Genomic DNA, 12,591 nt, shown 5'->3' with positions numbered 1-12,591 from the left:
ATCACCTAGTCCCAAAATATATTCCAGATTTCTCAGCCTTCCAAATAACTAGCCAGAGCATTAACCTTGTTTAGTAACCAGTTTTGTGGCATAGATATTTTATTTTTTTTTGCCTACAAAGACAAGAAGGAAAAAATGTGTAATTCAGACAACTGTGACAGGTGCTTTGGGTGCTTCTTGTTTTAACCAGTTTTCCAGTTACAAAATGTTTTATAGAGATGTTGGAGGAAAAAAAAAATCAGTTGTTTTTTTGGGGGGGAGATGTTGTTTGTGTTTTGTGTGCTGATGCTGTTGGAATTGCAGCCACAGGGAACCAATGTGAAGTGATTGCAAAGCAGAGCTCAGCACTTTCTGTTCCTTGTTAAATGCAGACTTGGGCTGCCTGAAGTGCTTTGGGCATTTCTGTGGAGTGATTTGAGTTGAAAGAGATTTTGCAGGAAGCACAGGAAAGATGCAAGTAGTTAAGGACTTGTTAAGGAACATTTAAGTCTTTTTTCATGAAGGGGAAATGGAATTTTAAGATTGTACTTTTCAAAATTTTGAAAACTCCCCAAATTCAAGACATCATTTAGACCTCGAATCAATGAACTCTCTTCAGAGACTTCAACTTCCTTGGTGTAACTGGGGAGCCAACCCAGTGAGTTGCTCTCAGGATGTGATCTCACCACTGGGAATCTTGGTGTATTTCATTTTTTCACTGGGTTTTTAATTTGCAACAACTGAACCAAAGTGAGCTCAGAAAGTGGAGAGTGAGCAATGCAAAGCTTTGTTCCTGGTAGCCCAAGCTGTGTCACTAGATGGGGCTGTGAATTAAACTCCTGTGATTTAGACATTCCAACAAAACACATCCCAGGCACAAAGCAATCAACAAGGAGCAGCCTGAAGGGGAATAAACTGCAGGATGGTGAAATCCCATGAAACAAATCTGATGATCAAAGAATCATAGAATGGGCTGGGTTGGAAGGGACCTCAGAGATCATCAAGTCCAACCCTTGATCCACTCCCCCCGTGGTTCCCAGCCCATGGCACTCAGTGCCACATCCAGGCTCTTTGGAAAGATCTCCAGACACGGAGAATCCACTACTTCCCTGGGCAGCCCATTCCAATGCCTGATCACCCTCTCCAGAAAGAAATTCTTTCTCATCTCCAACCTAAACCTCCCCTGGCACAACTTGAGACCCTGCCCTCTTGTCTTGCTGAGAGTTGCCTGGGAAAAGAGCCCAACCCCCCCCTGGCTCCAACCTCCTTTCAGGGAGTTGTAGAGAGTGATGAGGTCTCCCCTGAGCCTCCTCTTCTCCAGCCTCAACACCCCCAGCTCCCTCAGCCCTTCCTCACAGGAATTCTGCTGGATCCCTTCACAGCCTCCTTGCTCTTCTCTGGACCTGCTCCAGCACCTCAATCTCCTTCCTGAGCTGAGGGGCCCAGAACTGGACACAGGACTCAAGCTGTGGCCTCCCCAGTGCTGAGCACAGGGGCAGAATCCCTTCCCTGGACCTGCTGGCCACGCTGTTCCTGAGCCAGCCCAGGATGCCATTGGCCTTCTTGGCCACCTGGGCACACTGCTGGCTCCTGTTCAGCTTCCTGGCAATCCAGACTCCCAGGTCCCAAAGGGACAGAGAACTTTCACAAATGCAGCTGAATTTACCTACTACCTTGGAACAACCCAGGTGGAAGTTTGGGTGAAGTTATTAATCCCAAAGGCTTCGTAGAATATAGCATTAAATGTGACTGCAGTAGAAAACCAGGGACTACGTGGTACAGGTTCTGTCATATGACAGCTTAATTAATCTGATATATTTTGGTAGTCATATAGTTTGATTCATGTGTCTGAACATCTTGTGTCAGTGTAAAGAAACCCCTGGAACAGTGCAAGTTTTCTGTGGGTGCTGTGTCACACCTCCCTCCAGGTGTCCTGGGTACCCCAAGGCATCCCAGCAAGGAAAAGATGCACATTTTAGGACACTATGAGTGCCTTCTTTTAATGCCTTGCTAGAATTATCATAATGACTCTCCCTTTTTTCCCACCATCTTTACATTTCTGAATCTCAAGATTCAGATTTATTCAGTAGAATTATTCTACTTCTTTGTATTCGTGCCTTTGAAAATGTCCTGTGGCTTCTCAGGGTTGTTACTGGTTGTGAATTTAACTTAATTGTACACCTACAGCAAAACAACACCTCAGCTGAGGCCTTTGGCTGGCTTTGCAGAGGGTAGATCCAATTTAAGGATGCAGAATTAGAGTTAAAGTTCTGTGCCTGTCACCTAGAGCTGCAAACACATTCTGGTTTTGAGGCTGGGTATTTGAGCAGTCTTCTCTATTTACAGTCTTTTCTTTTTCTTGTTTTTTGGGGTTTTTTTTTGTTTTTTTATAAGGATCATTTATCTGCTTAGTTATTGAAATACAATTACATGGCTGGCAGGCAGTCAAGATACTTGGTTTCTCCAACCCTTTCACAGCATTGTCTCTCTCTCCTTTTAATTCCTACCCCTGGCAAACACAAGCACATGGGGTCTGCTCCTCTTCTCTAAGAAAGCTGTTGCTATTTAAAGAGTTTTACTTCCTTACACAGAGAAGTGATATATTCCACATGAACAAAGGTGCTGAAGTTGAGCCCCCAGCTCTAAGATTTTCAGAGTATTTTCCTACATTGCCTTTATTTGCAAGTCCTTTCTCTTCATCCTTAACTGAGACAGCTACAGAACGCTCAATAATGTTTGTTTTGGGGTTTTGTGTTTTGTTTTCCTGCTGATCTCAGACTTCATGGTGATGGAGTGGTGTCACTTAAGGATACAAGGTTGTTCTCTGCCCTCTTTTATCTTGCAGTTGTCTTTGGTCTGCTTTTCCTGGCAGGGATTCAGTAAAGCACTTAATTCAGAAAGCTAAGTGCCAGCCTGACATTACCCATCAAGAGGTGCTGTTTTAATTGGGGTCCTTGCACTTTCCTGTTGATGGTGGCAAAGTATTCCCTGAAGCTCCTTGGAGCATCAGTTCTGGCATCAACCTGGGAGGTCTACAAAGGTCTTGAGTTTGCTCTTCAGGGATGTCTGAATAACTGAGTCCCTCTGGCTGGGCTTGACACAGGCTCAGTTCTGACAAACACAAAGAAATTTGGGTGATTCTACAAGCACTGAGGGGAGAAGACCCAAGAATGCAAACTGTACAAGTACCATGCACTTCCCAGCCAGAGTTCTTTCAGTAGCCACATGAGTTTTAAGTGTGAGAGAGGGGACATGGGGACACTTCATCCCACAGGTGATTCCTGACCTCCTGTGCTCTGCTTTGTCTGTTCTCAGACTCCAGATCTCCTGGCTCTGTGAGAGATCAGAATGTTTATTTTCAAATGCAGCTCTTCACAAGGAGCCCTGGCTGCCTCAAGCCCTTCTCATGCTCCCTCTGGCTTCAGGGTGTCAGGAGCAGGGCAGAACTTCCCCCAGCAGACTTGGGCAAAACCCCTTCAATTGGCTATTTCCCAGTCTCTTGATGTTGAATTTCTACTGCTTTTGGAAGGAATTCCAACAACATCAGACACACACTGAAGGTATTTGCTAGAAACTTATGCTTCCACAGCCAAACCCTCAGAGGACCTCTCATCTCAGCAGAAAATATGACCTAGATAAAGAATGTCCCTTAATATCAAATAAAGGGGCTGAAGAGGGAGTCACTGAGCTGAAGGAAACCAGAATTCAGATGGGCCAAATTGCAAATGCTCTCCTGTTAACTGCACTTTAGCTACATAAAAATTTGCTTACTTAGGGTTAATAATTAAAGTAATACATAAGTGGGGATAAGAAAATAAAGGCCCTAAATCCATTTTTCCCTTCTGAACAAATACATTGAAAGTCACAGACAACAATGGTTTGTAATCTGGGGTCAAGTTTCAGACCTTTTTTCCCATACACTGAGATTATATTTCACTCCCAGTGGCCTTCATCCAAATTCTTTCAGCATCAGGGAAATGACTCCCACTGAGGTAAGTTCATGCAGCCCTCCCATGGCTTCATAAGAAAAGAGAAATTATTGCATTCTCACCTAAAACTGCTCCTTCCTCTGTGTAGGGTTGGGCAAGGTAGCAAGGTAGGAGCCACTGATCTTAAATATTTGTGCTGTTATCCCTCATCCTTGGCCTAAAGATGTCACTTTGCAAATAGGGGAATAATTCTGATTTTTAAATAGACCAAACCAAACCCAACACAACAGCAAAAAGCATTTCCTGTAGAAATGGAAGGCAGGAATTTAATAAGATCCTCGCTGGCAAACAAACCCCCTCTGATGGTGGATAATCAGGTTCTTGATATCTGAAGTGAACTCTTAATTAAGCAAATTGATCCAGACATTGCCATGCTAATATCTGGGTAGCAGCACAACAAACAAGAGCAGGAGACTAAAAACCAACTCCCCGAAATTGGTGAGGTTAGTGAAGTACTTTATCCAGTCAGTGTTGTATATAGTATTGCTTTTTGGTTTCTTTAATAATTGTTCCAACTTCTATTTATCTAAAAATAAGGAAGTGCACCTTATTAATCCACAAGGCTAAGAAATGTATTCAGCACCACTCAGTTCTTTTATAGGAGAACAAACTCTCTGCCCAAACCAGTCTAACCTGGCAGCAGTTTGGGTTGCTTTCTTGCTGTGTGTGTTTTTTCTCTTGAGCATTAAGTTTCCATGAAAATGCCAACATATTTCCTCTTGTTGTGAGCTAGTATTTCATCACTGTAAATCATTTCATGTCCCGTGGAGTTTGGCCTAATTTCTCCTTGAGTACAAACCTGCATCTAATCCTCCTGTGCCGTTTGTATTGCTGAGTGAATTCCAGTCCCACTTCCTTCTGCTGCAGCCTCTACAATTCCTGCCCTGGGCAGATTTAATTCTGTAGTCTCAGAGCTGCTGTCTCTGCCACAAACTCATCCTTTCACCTAAGGTGGAAGAAATGGAAACACCAAGCATCTCCCCAGTGGCTTTTTAGGGCCATATTAGCACATGTTTGTAACTGATGGGAATGGCCCCAAAATAAGCTTTATTCTCATCAAGAAGGTTCATGTCTCTCACTTCAGACCACAGTCTCTAAATAAGGGATTTTCCACTGATTCCAGCAAGGCTTTGCTACCCAAACCCCTGTGTACAGAATGAGTTCTTTCTTGCTAACAGCATCACATTCCAAAAAAATAGACTTTTCAAGGAACAGAGGGGACAGATGATGCAACTTGCTAGGATAGGGAACTGACTGGGGATAAATTTGTGTAGGGAAATGAGAAAATGCAAAAATACAGGTGGTGCTTTGAACTGGCTCCTCTTTATCCAGGGTTAAGAGGCTAATGGAAGCCAAACTCACACAAGATTTTGTTTTTTTTAAAAAAAAAAAAAAAGTAAGAAAGTAAAAAAGAATTAAATATTTACCTAGTACAAGAAATCTGCCAATTGACAGATTAAATATGCAGGTTCTTTGTTATCATTCTAAGAATTCCAGAAGGAAAAGTTAGAGCAAATAGCTGGTACAAGCCTTACACCTGTGCAAAGCAAGAAGCAGCTTGTTCTCTGGAGAACAGTGACCCCCAGAAAGGCTGGGATTCTTTTTCAGCCCTTCTGTGTCCTTTCCCACCTCAGGTACATTTTTTTACCCTCTTACCACCAGTGTGTACTCGAGGCATTTGTCAGAAAATCAAGTGATTGTTTCACTGAAATGAACCAAGCCAATATTGGGAAATTGGCTTAGAGGGACCTGGGCAGATTCGTGCACCTGATGCTCTGGTCTGTGTTGTATGAACAGAAAACTCTGATGCTTTTGTTCTGTATGTGTGATACATCCCTCAGAATCACAGAAGTTCACAGGGTTTGCAGCACTGGATGTGCTTGAACTCCAGTGAGTGGTGGATGCTCTGAACTTTATGCTGAATGGCTCTTTCTGAAAGAAAAGAGTTTCAGCCCTTCTCAGATCTGTGACTTTTGCTTCAGGCTCTGGGTAGCTCACAGGGATTGTTCTCTGGCCACTACAAGGGAGACAACAAAGCACTCAGTGAAAAGGAGCTGGGCAATTCTGTGGGGCTTTTTTTCTGCTCTAAGCCATGATCTCTGCATCCCCTCCTTGTGCTGGAGTGTGCAGGAACAGGAGAAACCCTGAGCATCTGCTCCCACGTGATGCTCTGCAGCAGCATCAGGCTGTGGTCACTCAGAGCTGAGCTGTGTCACCTCCCTGAGTGACAGCTTCTCATGACTCTGCAAATGAAATGCATTCATGCAAAGAATCTTCCTAGAGGAAGTGCTCTATGGACCCATGTTTTAGTTTGCATTTCCACCTGGTAAGAGCAGGAAAATTTTAAGTTAACAGAACTCAGGCTTGCGGAGTTTGGCTGCTGAGGCTTCTTTTGCTGGGAGCCTTCAGAACTGGTGGTGAGATGCTTGTTGCAGCTCAGGTAGGTACATGTGGTTGCAAATAAAGCAACAACTTCATTTCTTTTCCTTTTTTCAAATGTCTGGCTGTGATAGGAAGCACTTCTGAGGTTTTATGGGGCACTAGTGGCTGCAGGGGCCAGAAAGTCAGCCAGGGCTTAGCCTAAAACCCCACCTGCCTGTAAAATGGGAATGAGACTCGTGTCTTCCCTCCATCCTTTATTTTGGTTTTGGTTGTAAATTCTTTGGCACAGAAATTTGGTTGCTCAATGTGTATACAGAGCAGGCAGTAAAACAGGATTGGTGTCTCCTGTGGGCTGAGCTATTCCTGAGATGTGTATCAGCAGCAGCAAATGTGTGAGGGGCAGATCAGCAGAGCTTTGGATTCAGCTCTGACATGTGCACTGTGAACCATCCTGTCCCAAGGCAGGGATGTGGGAACCACCCCAGCCATGGTCACTGATGTCCATCTGATGCCTTGTGGGGCTGATTTTTAAATGCAAAGTGGATACAAGGCTCTTGTGCCCTGTTCTGTGCAGGGCTGGGGGTGGAAAATTTCTTTTTCCCTTGAAAAAAATAAAAATGCAGCCTGAGTGGTAGCTGTAAGGAGAATTACTGCTTGTGGATAAGGAGGATTTCAGTTTGCATTGCTCATGCTCTGTCAAGTGTGCAAACAGAGGGCAGATGAGTGCTGGTGTCTTTGGCAGGCTCTCCAAGCAGGTGTTCCTGCCCTGAGTGTTGGTGTCACTACCTGGAGTAACACTACACCTCTGAGTAACAGAGAGCTTCACCCAGCACCTTCACTGCACTCTGTGGCTTTCTGTACACACTGCTTTCCCTCAGGACAAGTTGTTTTTGTTACTGAATGGCAGCTGATATAATCAGTAACACTTGGAGCAGTAATTCTTCAGGGCTGTAACTTGCATTGCTTGCTGTGTTTGTTCTTCCCAGGGAGAGGAGGGTTTAACAAAGAAATGGATGATGCTGTAGATGTTGCTCAACTTCTGCACACATTTTACAGACCAAAAACTGAGTGTGTGTGATACCATCAAACTGCTCAATTCCAAAGCCTGCTGCTCCTTCAAATGGCAGCTCTCTAACCTTCAGACACTGCTCTGCTTTGGAATCTTTGCATTCCTGGGGATGCTGCTTGGCCCAGCTGTCCTTTAGGGAAATGGTGGTGGTGGTGTTGCCTGGGTCACTCTCCTGTGAGAGAAACCCACTAGGAATGATGTCTGTGATGCTGGAATCTCTTTCTGGTTCTGCTCAGGAAGGGTTGGACTTAAACCAACCCACCCTACTAAGAGAGTCTGTGCTTGGTGCAAACCCAATCAAGTCCCAGGCTTGTTCCTGTCTGCCTGTGTGTGTTTCTGTGTCTGCCCCACCTGCTGTAAACCTGGGCAGTGGGTTTGCCTGGTGCTGGATTCCTAGCTCTGCTCTCAGTACAATGTGAACACAAGGAAAGGGGTTTGGTCCCCATGGCTGAATTTCCCCTGCCTTAAGGGCAGTGTCTGAGCTGGACATGAAAGTCTCAGTTGGTTCTCTGAGTTCCATTTACAGAAAGAGCCATCCTGGGGGATTCACCTGAATGTGAATTTCCTGTTGGATGCAGTGTTTCTGTGAAGGGTTGGGATATTAACCACTTACCTGTGTTTCCCTTCCCAAGCAGTGAGGTGGCTTTGTTAACAGTTCTCATCTCCAGTTGTTTTCCTGCCTGTGAGCAGCTGAAGACACTCATTTGGTTTTGATGTTCTGTGCCCAGGGCATCTGCTCTCTGCTGCAAGAGAAAAAAATAGCATTTTGTTAACACTTTCTGCAGGCCTATGCCTTCCACTTGGTCCACTTTGTTATTTAGAAGCATGAGCTCCTAAGATGCCAGGCATGAGCTCTTCAGATAACCACTTGGAGTCTCTCTGAGTTCACTAGGACAGTTTTATTCTGGGACCTTCATTTCAACTATCTGGATGCTCTGCACCAATACTGAGCCAAAAGCTGCAGCCAGAGTGGTCTCATTCTGAAGAAAATGTAAGGCAATGGACGTGTTCTGCATCTGTGAATTGCTGTGGTGTAGGGCAGGGTTTTCATGGGTGCAGAAGGATAAAAACTTGGTGGTGTTACTGATTAGACAGAAAAAAACTGTTGAAAAAAGCAATTTCCTTGGAAGCTTCCTTAGTCTCCCTACCTAAAAGGGAAGGAGCTGGCACAGATCTATTCCAAAGACTGTGCTAAGTGTTTGTGTCCTTGTGCCTAACTCATGTGACAGCTCTGACTCTCAGAGAGTTTCCAATCTACTTCTGAGAGATTGAGCAAATCCTTCTCTTCCTGTAGGACAAGTGCTTGTTTTCAGCATGAGTCAATACAGTAAACTGCTCTTCCCTGGGCTGCTTATGCCTCGAGCCAAATGGAAGCAGTCAGAGAAATGTAATGGTCCCCATAAAACATGTCACAGGCAGAAAAATGCAGGAGTCCCCATAAAACATGTTGTGTCCTGCCTTGCTGCACTCCTAGAGCAAACTTCCTGAGTGCCATCTTTCCAGGGGGAATGGAAAAGGAGCAATCAAGAGGGGCTGGGACTGATGGGAATGGGAAACCAGCATTAGGGGGGGACTGGATCTCTCTTTGCCAAATCTTGAAGATTTGGAGGTTTAACCTCAAGTGTATGGCTGGGTGAAGGGGACCTGTGCTGCACTACTGTGAGCTGCTCCTTCCAATTGCTCCTCCTCCATCTTCACAGTCTGTTAATGGCCTTTTTTTCCTCCCCATCTGAACTTTTTTTTCTTTTTTTCTTTTCCCCCCTCTATTGTCAGACACTGGATTTGCCTTGGTTTTCACTCTCTAGAGATACCTGGAATACTTTGCATGCTTTGCTGCAGTGTTTTATGCTTAAGTCATTCCAGAAGCTGAAGTTCTCCACTGGAGATCTTGCAGCCAAAGCAGAACCAGAGCCTGGAAACCATGGAACCTGGTGTGGTACATGTGAAGCAGTGGAGGCTGCTCCTGGCTGATACTGCATGCTTGGGATGATGCTTAGCAGCAATGCAGTGAAGTATTTAGCACCTTCATCTTTCAACCTCCCACTTTCTACAGTCATTTTGGGGAGGAATACAGGAATAAATACAGGAATAAAGAATTTTTGCCACTGAAGGTGGGACCAGAATGCATCCCTCCTGGGGGCTCTTCCTATCTGAATGCTGAACTTGATACTCTGTGAATTTGGTTTTCTGACAGTTCAGGATTTTCTGTTGTGCTTTGACTCTTTGTTAAAGCTAGAAAGTGTTCCATTTGTTGTGGCTAAGGAGATATATTTAGTTTTGACTAAATTGAGCATTGTCAAAGCGCAGAAGGGAAACTGAAAACAGTGTTTTTTATATGTAAATATTTAGCATCACGGCTCAGTTTAGTTGTGTGTCTGTTCATTTGTTTCAAGTGTTTCATCTGTGTGTCACACAGTCAGGGGAAACAAATCAGAATAATTGAGTCAGGGTATTTTCACAGCATTGAGATGTTTAGCTGGGAAAGTCCAAGTTTACCTCACTTAGAATTGGAACCCCGTGATCTGATTTGTTTTGTTTTTCTGTTATCAGATAAACCAGCAAACTTGATGCAAATTCTGGAGAGCCTAAAGCCCCAGCAGCACCCTGCAGATATTTGTGCCCTGCACTCTGCCCTTGTGCCCTCCAGAGCTTGGGTACAGCTCTGAGAGCTTAATCCTTGGTACAAATACACAAAGTTCCTTTCTCTACCTGTCAATATCCAGTGAATTTTCCCAGAGCCAGGGGCTTCACCTTCCTACCTCTTCCTTTGCTGGGAATGTGTGTGCAGGACAGAGCAGAGAGCATAGAAAGTGGGCACAGGAGCCAGGGGATCTCTGCCCATGTGTTGCCCACAGTTTTCAGCTCAGCATTGGCAACTTTTTCCTGCAAGCTGTGAATTTATCCTGGCTGTAACATCCCTGCATCTGGCCAACTCCTCTGGGCCATGCACTTGAACTCTGCCAGCCCCAAGCTTTGTGCCCTCCCTGCCTGCAGCTGCAAAGGAAGAAATGATTTTTACAGTGTTTGCTGTGTAATCCAAACCTTGTGGGGCTCAGTCCAATATGAAAATTTCTGCCCTTTTGTAAACATAAAACCAACTTAAAATTCTCACCTTGGACAACACCAGGACTTGTCTAATCTGAGGACTACCCTACAACTCACCCTCTTCATGTTATCCCAAGTAATTACAATTGCAGCAACAGCTCGTGCTGGTGCAGAAGTGGGCAGATCACACCATAGCCCAAGAAAGATGAGTGAGAGAGAAGCTGTGCACCTGCTGATAGCTGGCATTTTAGTTGGATGTTGGAACCTTTCCGTAAGTGCATGAATTGGGAAGGAGGAAAGCACCGAATTTTAATGCATACATTAAAAGTTATTTTAGACTTCAGAAGTGACTTAAGACTGTGCTGCAACAGCAGAGAGGGAGATTACTTTAAAATAGGTTGTATAGGTGGTTCCTCTGCTCTGTTTCTGGACAACCATTTTTCTTTAGCTTTGGAGTGTTTCTGTTACCAACCTCGTGTCAGAAGACCACAGGACCTTGATGTGGACCAGATTTTAGGGAATGTGGTCTCCTTTTGTGTAATTCCTAACAGTAGGAAGTGCTGGAGAGCAGATTGCCCAGGGCTCAGCTGGGAGGTTTGGTGTCTGTGCATCTGCAAATCTTCTCTTTATCAGTGTTGTAACCCAACTGCTGAGCCCCCAGCTCCTGTTAGGTTGACAAGGAGGTAACCAGCAGATGGCAGATTAACACAACCAATCCAAGCATGTTAAGAAGCAAATAATAAGAAACAAATAAGTTTGTGTGCAGCTACAAGCTGCAAAAGTGGGGTTTTTTTTGTTTGTTTTTACCCAAAGAAGAGCTTTTGTTTGTGCTTCATTGCCCCTTCGGATGGGGTTGGTGATGGAGTTTCAGGGCAATGAAAGGGACAGCAAGGGACTGACATGGCTCTTGCTGGGCTCTAAATCAGTGCAGGATTTTGTGTGCAGGAAAGAATTGGCTTTGAGTGTGTGGGAAAGGTTTCCCTTAGCCAAACAAGTCAGCTCATTCACCTGCTGTGTACACCCCTGCACCCATGGGCTCATTCTGCACCCTATGTCCTCATCCTTGGTGAAAAGGGAGGTACTTGACAGGAAATTCCCTCAAACTTTTCGTATTTCCCTGCTCCACAACTTCCTAATGGAATTCTTTCCCCTAGACTAAGCTGAGAATTTACCTTCTCAGTGAGGAGATCTGCAGGTGGTCCTGCTGGCAGGAGAGAGAAGCATCTACTGTGTCCCAGGAAAAGCAAACTTCCTGAGCTTCCAGAACCATCTGCACCCTCAAGGGGATTTCCCAGATGTTTGAAGGAGACCACAGGAAAGCCAATGCTGAATGAAGCAGTGGAACTTGTGTGTAGCTGAAGAGCTCAGTGCAGAGCTTTGCTCTCTCTGCCCACTCCCCTGCAGCTGTAAATCACGAGTTTCAGGTGAGGCAGGCGTGAGGATGCTGCCAAAGCTGCTGAGTCCTCTTTCTCTATGAAATCTGGGGGCAGACGTGCTCAGAGAGTGCTTTCAACATGAGTATTTTCCAAAAGGAACAAAGTAGTGGGGACTTGAGGTGCCTTGTGACACAATCAGGGCTCGAACTTTCGCCTTGGCAAGGTTCATCTCCTAAGTGAACTTGGGCAGAAGCAGCTTGGCAGTGTGGTTTCTGGCAGAAGCTCTGATCTGGTAGTAGAGTATCTCACACCTGCTGAAAGCTCTTAGCTTGAAGAAATGCCCATTGCTTCAGTTTTGGGAAGCCTGGGCCAGTGTCTGAGGTGCTGAAGTCCCTGGTTTACTCTGCTGAGCTGGGCACGTGGCTTGGCTGAATGTGGCTTTTTCCACCATAATATTTCTGTTTGAGATAAGTTGGTGCCATGAATCCAGCAACAGAGTGAGATCTGACTAAAATGCCTTTCCAGGACCTGTTAGGGTACACCCAATCAAAACAAGATATTATCAGAAAGTGCTTTTTATCTGAAATTCAGATGAAGGGTAACATGGATTCTGAATGAAACCCACTTCTAGAAATGGTTGTGAGAGATGTAATTGAATTCGTGTTGCAGAATCTTCCTTGTTCTTTAGTTTTGCTTCTCTGGGGGGAGAGAGAGGCTACTAAAATGTGATGGTAAGAAGTCCCTAAAGAAG

At 44.8% G+C, this 12,591-nt stretch overlaps 1 protein-coding gene across 1 annotated transcript in view; it reads left to right on the top strand.

Moving 5' to 3' along the window:
- The first annotated feature begins 6,391 nt into the window (after positions 1-6,391).
- POU2AF1 (POU class 2 homeobox associating factor 1) overlaps positions 6,392-12,591 on the top strand; it is a 31,392-nt gene continuing 25,192 nt past the window's right edge. The window contains exon 1 of the mRNA XM_030464800.1: positions 6,392-6,408. The gene's annotated coding sequence lies outside the window, so the exon portion shown is untranslated. The remainder of the gene's footprint in view (positions 6,409-12,591) is intronic.

Source organism: Calypte anna, chromosome 24 (assembly GCF_003957555.1).
Source record: "Calypte anna isolate BGI_N300 chromosome 24, bCalAnn1_v1.p, whole genome shotgun sequence".
Taxonomy (NCBI): domain Eukaryota; kingdom Metazoa; phylum Chordata; class Aves; order Apodiformes; family Trochilidae; genus Calypte; species Calypte anna.
This window is presented reverse-complemented; position numbering and strand designations above follow the sequence as displayed.